Below are 10548 nucleotides of genomic sequence, written 5' to 3' on the forward strand. Positions count from 1 at the left end.
AAGGAGTTAGGGGCGACATCATTTCTGGGTACATATCCTGTGTCAAACATTTAATCTCAGTCCTTATTCAGAGCATGAATGTTGTGTCTATACTTGTTTATTTTAAACATGCATTCAAATCTGTATCAGAAGTGTATCAGAAGTGTGTGTTAATCATGTTATAATATTTGTCCATGAGATAAGGAAGAAATTCTTGGATGAAATTGCACAATACACAAATTGTTTTTTTAGCTGTTACTCAATATAGTTGCATACTAACTGTTATTTTGTCTCCCTCCATGTTGGTGGGGAGACATATTGTTTTTGGCTTGTCCGTCTGTCCATCTGTCTGTCTGCCTGTCTGTCTGTCTATACATGTACATCTGTCCATCACAAAGTTTTTCAATGCAACTCCTCCAATACTACTGAACCAAATTTTACGAAACTTTTTTTTATTTTTTTTTTATAATTTTTTATTTTTTTCCAAAATTTTCAACATACAATATACATACAATACATTACACAATTATACATCATAATCATCTTTTAACACAATATGTAAAGCTCTTCTTATCCAAGTAGTTTTTAAAGCTGTAATGAATGAAAACAGATTAATCATTTTAAGACCCCCATCTTGAAATTTTACGAAACTTAGTATGTAGCAAGTACATCATATGTAGTTTTGCATATTATTAGGAAATTTTGATACCCCAATTTTTTTATAGGAGTTATACCCCTTTGAACTTAGAAATTTGCCAAAAATCCTAATAAATTACCTTGTCAGAGCAGCTCCTCTGAAATTATTGAACCAAATTTTCCAAATATGGTATGTAGCAAGAACATAATATTTTATTGTGCATATTACCAAGAAATTTTGATCACCTATTTTTTGTGGGAGTTGTGCCATTTGAACTTATACATAAGTAAAAAAATCCTCATAATTACTTTGTCAGTTCAAATTCTCTGAAACTACTGAATCAGTTAGCACAACTTCTCTGCAGCCTTTCAACATAATTTTATGAAGCTGTTCTGTGGACGTGGTGGACAGGGGAGACATATGTTTTTGCAGACGAAAATTTGCAAACTTTAATTGATTTTCGACAGTTAATCTGTTGAATTAGAATTTCTACAACCAGCTGAGTAACTAAAAAGTTTTGATAAGAAAGGTGCAATGTAATAGTTGTTGGTGACTTTCATTTACATTGTATTATTCTCTTTTTATTACTAGGTATATTTTTACAGGTGGATATTGGGGGAAGGGGAGGTGGCATTAACTTGTCTTTTATGAAATGGAAATTTTTTCAAAAGGGTTATATATTTTGTCAAAACTTGAAAAGCACTCAGGAAGGAATGTGAAGTTCAATAAATTTGTCTATTTAATAGTATTATTAAAACTGTTAGATGTTCACTGATATGATCGTAATATCGAAGATTTATCCCATGTGGTTTTACATAAATGAAACTACTGGTATTATTTGACGTGTTAGGGGTCTATATTACCTTGTCCATCCGTCTGATATTCTGTTTTTTAAACAGGTTTCTCAGCATTTATTGCAAGGAAAGCTTAGGTATTTTGAACATTGCTTTTGCATGATGACTCATATCCTGTCGTAGGCCATGTGAGCTATTGCTATCACCTTTTTTTTCAAAACACTTCTCCTCTGACACCACTTGACCAATTAGAACCAAGCTTAGTATGGATGTTTCTTTGGTATCCTGCATAGAATAAGTTTGGGGATTTTTTTATCCATTGAAAAACATGGCCATCGTTACTAAAATTAGAACATAGGGTCTGACAGTTTTTCACATATTTCTCCAAAACCGTTAGGTTTAGTCAAATTCTGACACAAAGGGAAAAGTGCTGATGAAATCTACCTGGTCAAATTCGTGTTTTGATCTGGTAATCTTTAATTTTGGAGTTGTTGCCCTTTTTCGATGTTTTATCCATAAGTTTAATGTTATTCCTTCCAAAAATCTTTTCCTCTGAAACTACAAGACCAATTGAAACCAAACTTGTTATGAATATTCCTTAGGGTTTTCATCTTAGATCTAATGTGGGGATTTTTTTATCCATCATAAAGAAGGCTGCTGTTACTAAAATAGAACAAAAGGGTCAGTCAGAAGTTTTTCTCGTACATCTTCAAAACCGTTAGGTTAAGCCAAATTCTTTTAATTGCAGAAATGAGCCTTATTATAAAGCCTATAAGTCTAAATTGGATCAAAGTTGTAGAACAACACCTTGCTAGAGTTATTGCACTTTGAAGGTAAAAAAAAATGTTTTAGCAGTTTTCAACCAATATCTGAAAGCTATAATAGATGAAAAGAAAATTTCAGTCAATGAAATAATACCAATGACAAGTTTGACCAAATTATACTTTGAGTCAAAATTGTCAGGCAACTCCTTTTTTATGCTATTGCCCTTGAAAGGCAAAAAATTAACAAGGTGAGCAATTAAGGTTCCTGGAAGCCTCTTGTTTTTATTTGTTTCTTCCAAAATATTGTGTTGAGAATACTTAATATTTAGAATAGCATTTAGCATTTTCAGTTTTTAGGGGCCACAGTTGGGCCACACCCTAAAAATCAGCTTTTTAAATTGTTTTTGGTCTGAAAAATTCAGGTTTTTTTTCTTTATTTGAATTCTGATGAAAATTTTTTTTAATTAGATTTCAGGTATCTCTATGTTTTTTTGGTAATAAGGAGCCAAAAGGGCTGAACTCCAATAATTCGACTATTTTGTTTCTGGTCCAATTTAGAAATTATTTTTTCATTCGGTTCCTTCTTGAAGTCCAAACTTGTATTTTTCAATCAGTTTTGAATATATATTTCTCGCCGCTTTTGAGTAACAAGGGGTCAAAGGGGCCAAAACGGTCATTTTTATTTTGGAAGACTCTATTTTTATATTTTTGACTGAAAGCAGAACTTGTTACTTCAACTGAATTTCAAATTATTGTGCAATATTGTATCCAAACTAGTTGCTGTGTCCACATTGAACTGTAAGTCCATATTTTAAAGTGTGTCAAAAACTAATATTGTGTCAACACGTGCCCACAGTGAACATAGTTCAACTGGCCGCAGTCGTATCATGTTGCGCTCGGCAGAGCTTTTTATTGTTATTGATGTCGCTTCGGTAAAAACATAATAAACTTAAAGCCAGTCAAAATATCAAGTGGCTGTGATTATAATTAGTAGCCACAGAGAAAACTGTAACGAACAAGTTGTGCACGGACGTACGGACGGACACGATGTTCACTATGAATCTGGCGCAAAACGGTAGTTAATGTATAAAGACGTGCGACAAATCTAACACAGATAGATAGAAAGAGTCATTCACTAATTTTTCATAAAACATTGTCCTAAATAAATACAAAACACCATGTACCACGTACTCCAATGAACACGTGTACCTCTTCAATTTTAAAAGTCATCATTATCTATCCCACACTATAAATATAGACAAAAAAATGCGTAATTATATACGTGTGTAGATGAAGAAAATGAAAGCCATTGAGAAACAACATGGAAACATTTAAAGCAGGCTTGTGCTATACTCGAGAACAAATTCGTCACCTAGGGCTGAGCTCATGAAATTTTTAGAGGTTCGGTATACCACCCATGGGATATGTCCCTATTGTTTTCTTTTATATTTTGTGAACTACATGTATGTCTACTTTTTCTTTGCCTTTTCGCTTGATATTGTAGCTTCAGGCTTCGCTTTGACTGGTTTCATCTTAAAAAAAGTCGGCTTCGGTAAAGAAAATTAGTGCACAGGATGAAAATTTTACTTTAGCAAATTTGCATTGAGTTGGACAAATCGGATTGTGCTTATAGAATGAAAATAAATGAAGCTTACTATATGGTGAAGGTAGAACTTTGCCATTTCGTAAAGGTAAAATTCTGTGGAAGCTTTCTGATAAAAGGATAAACTCGGAGCAGGTCTCATAATAAAGGTAAAATTCTAAGCATGGCTCATGATATGAAGGTGAAACTCTTCGTTTGACATCTGATAAAGAATGACTTCGCATTTCTTGTCATAATGGCAAAACTATGAGCTTCTTACACGAGAAAACTCTTAGCTTACTCTTCTTTAGAGTTTGAAGCCTTGTGCATTATTATATAAATAAAACTCGTATACATTAAAAATATCTCATAAAAATCAACAACATTTATAAAGTATATCACTAGCTTAAAACTTAAAGTTCAAATTTTCCTCATGAAATTTAAATTTTACAAGTACATGCAAATGTAGAGAACAAAGTGACGATATTATATAATGTGACAAGGTGAAACTTGTTATCTCGTCTAAAGATAATACATAAGGTCTAAATGTAGAATAAATAATCTTTTGGTATCAACTTATTTAAACAAATAACCAAGTACCAGTAAAAACGGTCCGCACAGATACCGACCAAAGGTAGATGCTTAACTTAGAAGTATAATTCTCTAGCATCTTTTCAGAAGTAATAAGCGTTATCATTGCAATTTCAAATGTGTACATTTGTATTTTATATTAGCTAGAGTTACGATTCTTTGCTTGAAATGATGTCACCCAGGAGAAGGGATATACAGACGCAAAGTATACAACTTAATCAAAATTCTGCGACCATATCGGCTCACAAAAGCTTTATGTTTTCCAGTATATAGAAAATTCAGACACTGTCAAAGTGAATCATAGTAATGAAAAACCCACCCAACAAATGATAATTTTTCAATCTACATATGCTATATTTTTGCGTAACAATTGTCCTTTCAATATTCGTGTCTGTACTGTTGAGAAAATCATTCATTTATCTCCCACTAAAATCAAGTAAATCAAACTAAATCAAGAACAATAACTTTGGCAGAGAGCCATTTTCATGTACAATCTGTATATATGAGGTTGCAGTTTAACATCCCTACCATATATCTGAGTTAATGCATATTCCATATTACCTTACAGGAAACCCTTTATTTATACAGGTGAAAAATCGTAAAAGCAGGTTAAGAAGGGCATGTTTAAAGCTCTATACAGTTCAATCAAACAAGTGGTTTAGAAGGTATTGCGGATAAAAATAGGTACTACAATACCATCTCAAAGAGTCCATGTATATTGCTTGTATCGTGTCTTCCTTTTTCGGATTCTTCGCTCATCTACTTCCTGTTTACCGTTAGACTTAGTATTTTGTTACGGTTTTTGTAACTGATTTCCCAAGTTCTGTGTTATGTATTGAAATAAATTCGTTATTCATTAAGATTTAAAAAAAGAAACCAAATTTATTGTGATACTTGTTATAAACGACGTTGCATTAATTAGATTGGATATTGAAACATTCAAGAGATCTTACAATCTTTTTCTATACGTATTAGAATATATACTAAATTCTTTTTTTCCACTTTCTATACTAATATTCCACATCCGCAACTAAAAGGAAGACTGAGGGCTTTAGCTCAAAGCTGCTTCCAAAACTTACTCAAACAAAAGTAACACAAGTAGTCAGTTTACTAATGTCAGCTTCCGGGATTAAAAAAAATGCCTTATCACTAAAGAATTGTAGATATAACGATTATCTCCTCAGAAGAGCTTGAAATTTAGGAGTTAATTAGACACACTGAAATATCCCTCTTCTGACTTTCATTTGAATTCAACGAAGAAAAGTTTCAATTATTCTAATGTATCATATTCTATTTATATAATTGTATTCCATCTCATGGAATTTTTTCTATCTCAAGGACAATTGTGATAATTTCACCAATTATCTAGCAAAGCGGGAAACGCATTTAGACTTAGAATACTTGAACAAGGTGCGTCATTCTAAACTTTTTATATGGTACACTGAACAACAGATGATCAGTATGCTAGATAACCATTGCAATGGTTTCTAATTCCGTTTTCTTTTCACCCTGATATTGCCATCTGACTATCATGTTTACTATTCTTTTCACTTTAGCTTAGAGTTTATCAGTTCGGTAATTTGTTACCATCCGTCATGGTGGTCAAAATAAACTGATTAAGTGTGTGTATACAACAGGACAAACGATCTGTTCGTTTTCATTTTTAAAATTTTTTTTATATGTTTTCGTCTTCGTATGTTTGTATTCCTGATATTGTATTCTCCAGGAATTTTCCCTTGTTTGTTTCATTGTTACCTACTTTTTCTCTACAGCTGAAATTGAGATTTTCTCTTTTTTTTTTGGACCGACTCGACCTCCAACCATCAGCACTATGGGTATATTGCAGAAACTTCTCACCCTTAAAGGTCACCTTAGTTCAACCGGGTTTTAGTGTGGGTCGTGCTGTTGTTTTCTCTATAGACTGCAAACTCATTCAAAATTAAATGATTGGAATTGTTTTAAAGTGCTTACTGACCAGTTTTTTGAATACTACCTAAAATGGATGTTTATGAAATATTTTGTTTAACTAACACGGTAATAATTTTCTCTAAATAAACATTACGATAACTACCAGAATTCAGGTTTTAAAAACTTTGCAAACGTCGGTGCAGAATATGTTAAACTTGCACCCTGTCTGATATATGGCATAAATTGAAATAATGTTGATAATTTCACAATGAATCTTTGATCTATGAGAAATTAATGACTCTCATTATTATTTTGTACTTTGACTGTTTACAGTATACCAGCCTTCTTAGAAATAAAAGTACATTTTAATGGCATCTTACTTCGTTATCAAGTTTCTATTAATAATACAATGGCTTACGGATAAAACTTTTTCAAATAGCAGAAATTTCTAGTAGTAAGTAGAGACTCCAGTTTTCGGTAGAATCTCAGTCATCTCATATTTAGTTCATTTCATCTTTTTATATACCCGCATTTTGTTAAGAATTGTTCTCTATAAAAAAAAATTAAAAAACGCGAGGTACTTTTGGAAATGATGCGTCACGGATTTGACTCAAACTATGAACATTTTACTAGTACCGTATAGTGAGATAATGAATCACCTCAAAATAATTTTAGAGTAATCGGTTGTCAGGAAAACAGCTAGTACCAATGACGCTAAGAAAATTGTCAAAATTCCCTTCATGTGATGTTTTTAATATTACACTTACATATCTAATGAAATGCTACAATATTGCACACGATTTTCTTCAAAAGTAATAGAAATTTGTGTATTCAGTGAAACAAAATGTATTTAGTTTTAATTTTGCGACAGAAAATAATCATCCTTTGGAGATGTAAATATTTGTAAATTGAAGTCATCACTACAAAAGTTTTATGGTCGTCATCATGAACTCGTGGATCGTTACGGTGTATCCATCTGCGCCATGAAAACTGATTTGTTCAATGTGTCATAGTTTTCCTTTCCTCTTTCGTCTACCCCGGACTTGACTTTTTATGAGCAACTCGGCGGGTGTTTCTAGAAAAGCAGAGGACGCTTACCCTACCGGTGCACCTGGCCCATGCTACCAGTTTTTAGTGGAGTCCAAGTTGCTCATTTGTTTTTGTTACTTTGTATGATTTTAGTTACTTTATGTTCTGTGTTGTGTATGTCTGTTTTCCATGTCTGGTCTTTGTCCCTGGATTACATTCTTTTGATTACAGCTATAACCTTGGTTCCTTTGACTACTCTTTTACCCATAAAAACTATCAGAAATAATATCTTGATGTGAGATCTTTTCATATGTGCTCCTTTGGAATTGTCGTTGTTTCTATTGGTATTCACGATATACAAAGAAACCAGGGATACAGAATTTTACCAAAAATACAAATTTTGCTCTTATTAAGAAATAATTTTTAAACTAAGAGTGGATAAATCAAAATTCTATTCATCAACACGCTTTTTTTTAAACTTTAGAATAAACTTGACTTGATCATTGATCAGTTATCTATGCATATTTGATTATGAAGTCACCTAAGTCGGTGAAAAAGCCATTCTTTTTATGGTAACAATTGAGCTCCACAGTCATGTTGATGCCCACTTTAAATTGATAACATGATGGTAATATGAAAACTGTTAAAAATTTATTAAGAGGCCCATTTTTCCTGACAAGATGCGAAATGTTGACACTAAATATATGATTAAAAATAAATTCTAAGAGGACATAAAAATCGCCAAAAACATTATTCCATCAAGTTTCACTCCTACATATAAATTTCTAGTGCTATTTTCGTCATTATTGGTCATAAACTTAGTCCAAATAAACCGCACCATTTGATTTCTTTCTTCTAAAAAATGTCTTCTCCACCTCTTAAATGTCAATCGTTTACTTCTCTTACGAAATGTGGTACTAGAGAGCCCTCAAAATGGCCTTATTTGTTGTATTTTTGTTAGACTAAATACACATTTAGCAGAAGAAGGGCACTAATATTTAACGTGAAATCTGAAATAAGATGCTAGGATTATCTTTTTTTATTAAAATACTTTCACATAAGAATTATTCCTTTTGTTTGTGACCCAAAAGAAAACTATTTAGTCATGTAGTATTTGATTCACTTTTCTAAATGTTGTTTCCCCGAAACAATCGAAGTAAATTTCAAACTTGTTTGGAACAAACATTATTTAAACAACATCACTTGTCATGGGGAAAACTGTGCCAAAGTGATCCCAGCATGCATATGAACCGTACAAAAAGTTTATACGTCTTATGATTTTAGTTACTCTACGTTCTTTGTTGTGTATGTCTATTTTTCATGTCTGGTCTTTCTCCTTGGATTACATTGATTACCGCTAAACTTTGGTCTCCTTGATTACTCTTTAATACAATACTAATCATTTAATTTTGAACAAGTTTGCAGTCTATGGAGATGGATTGAGGTCGAGTCGGTCCACCAATAAAGAGAAAATCTCAATTTCAGCTATAGAGAAAAAGTAGGTTCCAATGAAACAAACAAGGGAAAATTCCTGGAGAATACAATATCAGGAATACAAACATACGAAGACGAAAACATATACAAAATTTAAAAAAAATGAAAACGAACATATCGTTTGTCCTGTTGTATACACACATTTAATCAGTTTATTTTGACCACCATGACGGATGGTAACAAATTACCGAACTGATGAACTCTAAACTAAAGTCAAAAGAATAGTAAACAGGATAGTCCGTATAACAGATGGCAATATCAGGGTGAAAAAACGGAATAAGAAAACATTGCAATGGTTATCTAGCACACTGATCACCTGTTGTTCAGTGTGCCGTATAATACGTTTAGAATGACGCACCTTGTTTAAGTATTCGAAGTCTAAACGCGTTTCCCGCTTTGCTAGATAATTGGTGAAATTATCACAATTGTCCTTGCGACAGAAAAAAATTCCCTGAGATGGAATGTAACTATATACATAGAATATGATACATTATGATAATTGAAACTTTTTTTCGTTGAATTCAAATGAAAGTCAATTTTCAAAAGAGGGATATTTCAGTGTGTCTAATTAACTCCTAAATTTCAAGCTGTTCTGAGAAGGAGATAATCGTATAAGTAAGTACGAAAATTTCGAAATTTTATAATAGCGTACTGTATAGCGGGAAATTTTCGCGTGGTTCCATGCGAGTGAATATAGATGATGATTACTACAGGGTGATTGACCGGAATGGCGATTTTTGGCCACGGGGCATACAATGGCGGGATTATGTTCCGTATAGTACCAATCAGGACTCAGACACACAATGGGGGTCTTAAATCTAATATTGTTATTAACTTTAATGATGTTGCGGTTTTCAACATGGAATATAAGGGGTGCAATGTATGGCACTTCATACTTTCAATCTGTTTTGGATAGGTCTGATGTTTGCTTATTAACAGAACACTGGCTTAATGATTCGAATATTTTAATAAGGATTTTGAAGAATTTAATGAAAGATCTTCAACAAATAGAGGCTCAGGTGGAACTGCGATTCTAGTTAGAAAGTCTCTAGGGTTCACAATACATAATTTGAATATAGCTAGTGATAGAATATGTGGAGTAAAATTATGTTCTAATAATTTTGATAATCTCTGTTTTTTTGTGTGTGTGTGTACTTCTGCCATCTACAATTTTTTTCTATAGATGCATACTTGAGATACATTGATGAATTATGCACTTACTGTGATGTCCTTTGTGAGGACTGTACAACTATTTTAGTTAGTGAGTGTAATATTGATGTAACAAATAGCAATACATGTGGTAGTAAATTGAAGTCCTTTACAGATTTTTTAAATGATTGAAATTTATGTCCTGCTCCATTATTGCAAGGTAGAATTGGTCCAATGTATACTTACAGAAGTAAAGACTTCAGTAAAAGAACCCTATTAGACTATATTTGTTTACCCGAATGTTTATCAAATAGTGTTCAACTTTTAGAGGTTCAATCCAATTTTCCATTTGATGAGTCTGATCATTTACCAATTTTTGTTAATCTGAAGTTAGACCTGTTGAGTAGTATATCGGACGACTATTTGTTTAGAAAGGTAACGCTTAAATGGTCAAAAGCCGACGATTTAGAAATGAAAATGTACCAAACAGAAGTGAATAAACTTTTGAATTTTGAACTAAGCTGTGAGGATGTTTCAAAAAATGACGTTGATCGCTTTACCACTATTCTAACAAACTCGCTGCACATGGCCGCAAATTCATCTATACCATATGGAAAGTTC

The sequence above is a fragment of the Perna viridis genome, chromosome 7 (genome assembly GCF_037379345.1).
Source record: "Perna viridis isolate PV_CMFRI_1.1 ecotype Kerala chromosome 7, ASM3737934v1, whole genome shotgun sequence".
Taxonomy (NCBI): domain Eukaryota; kingdom Metazoa; phylum Mollusca; class Bivalvia; order Mytilida; family Mytilidae; genus Perna; species Perna viridis.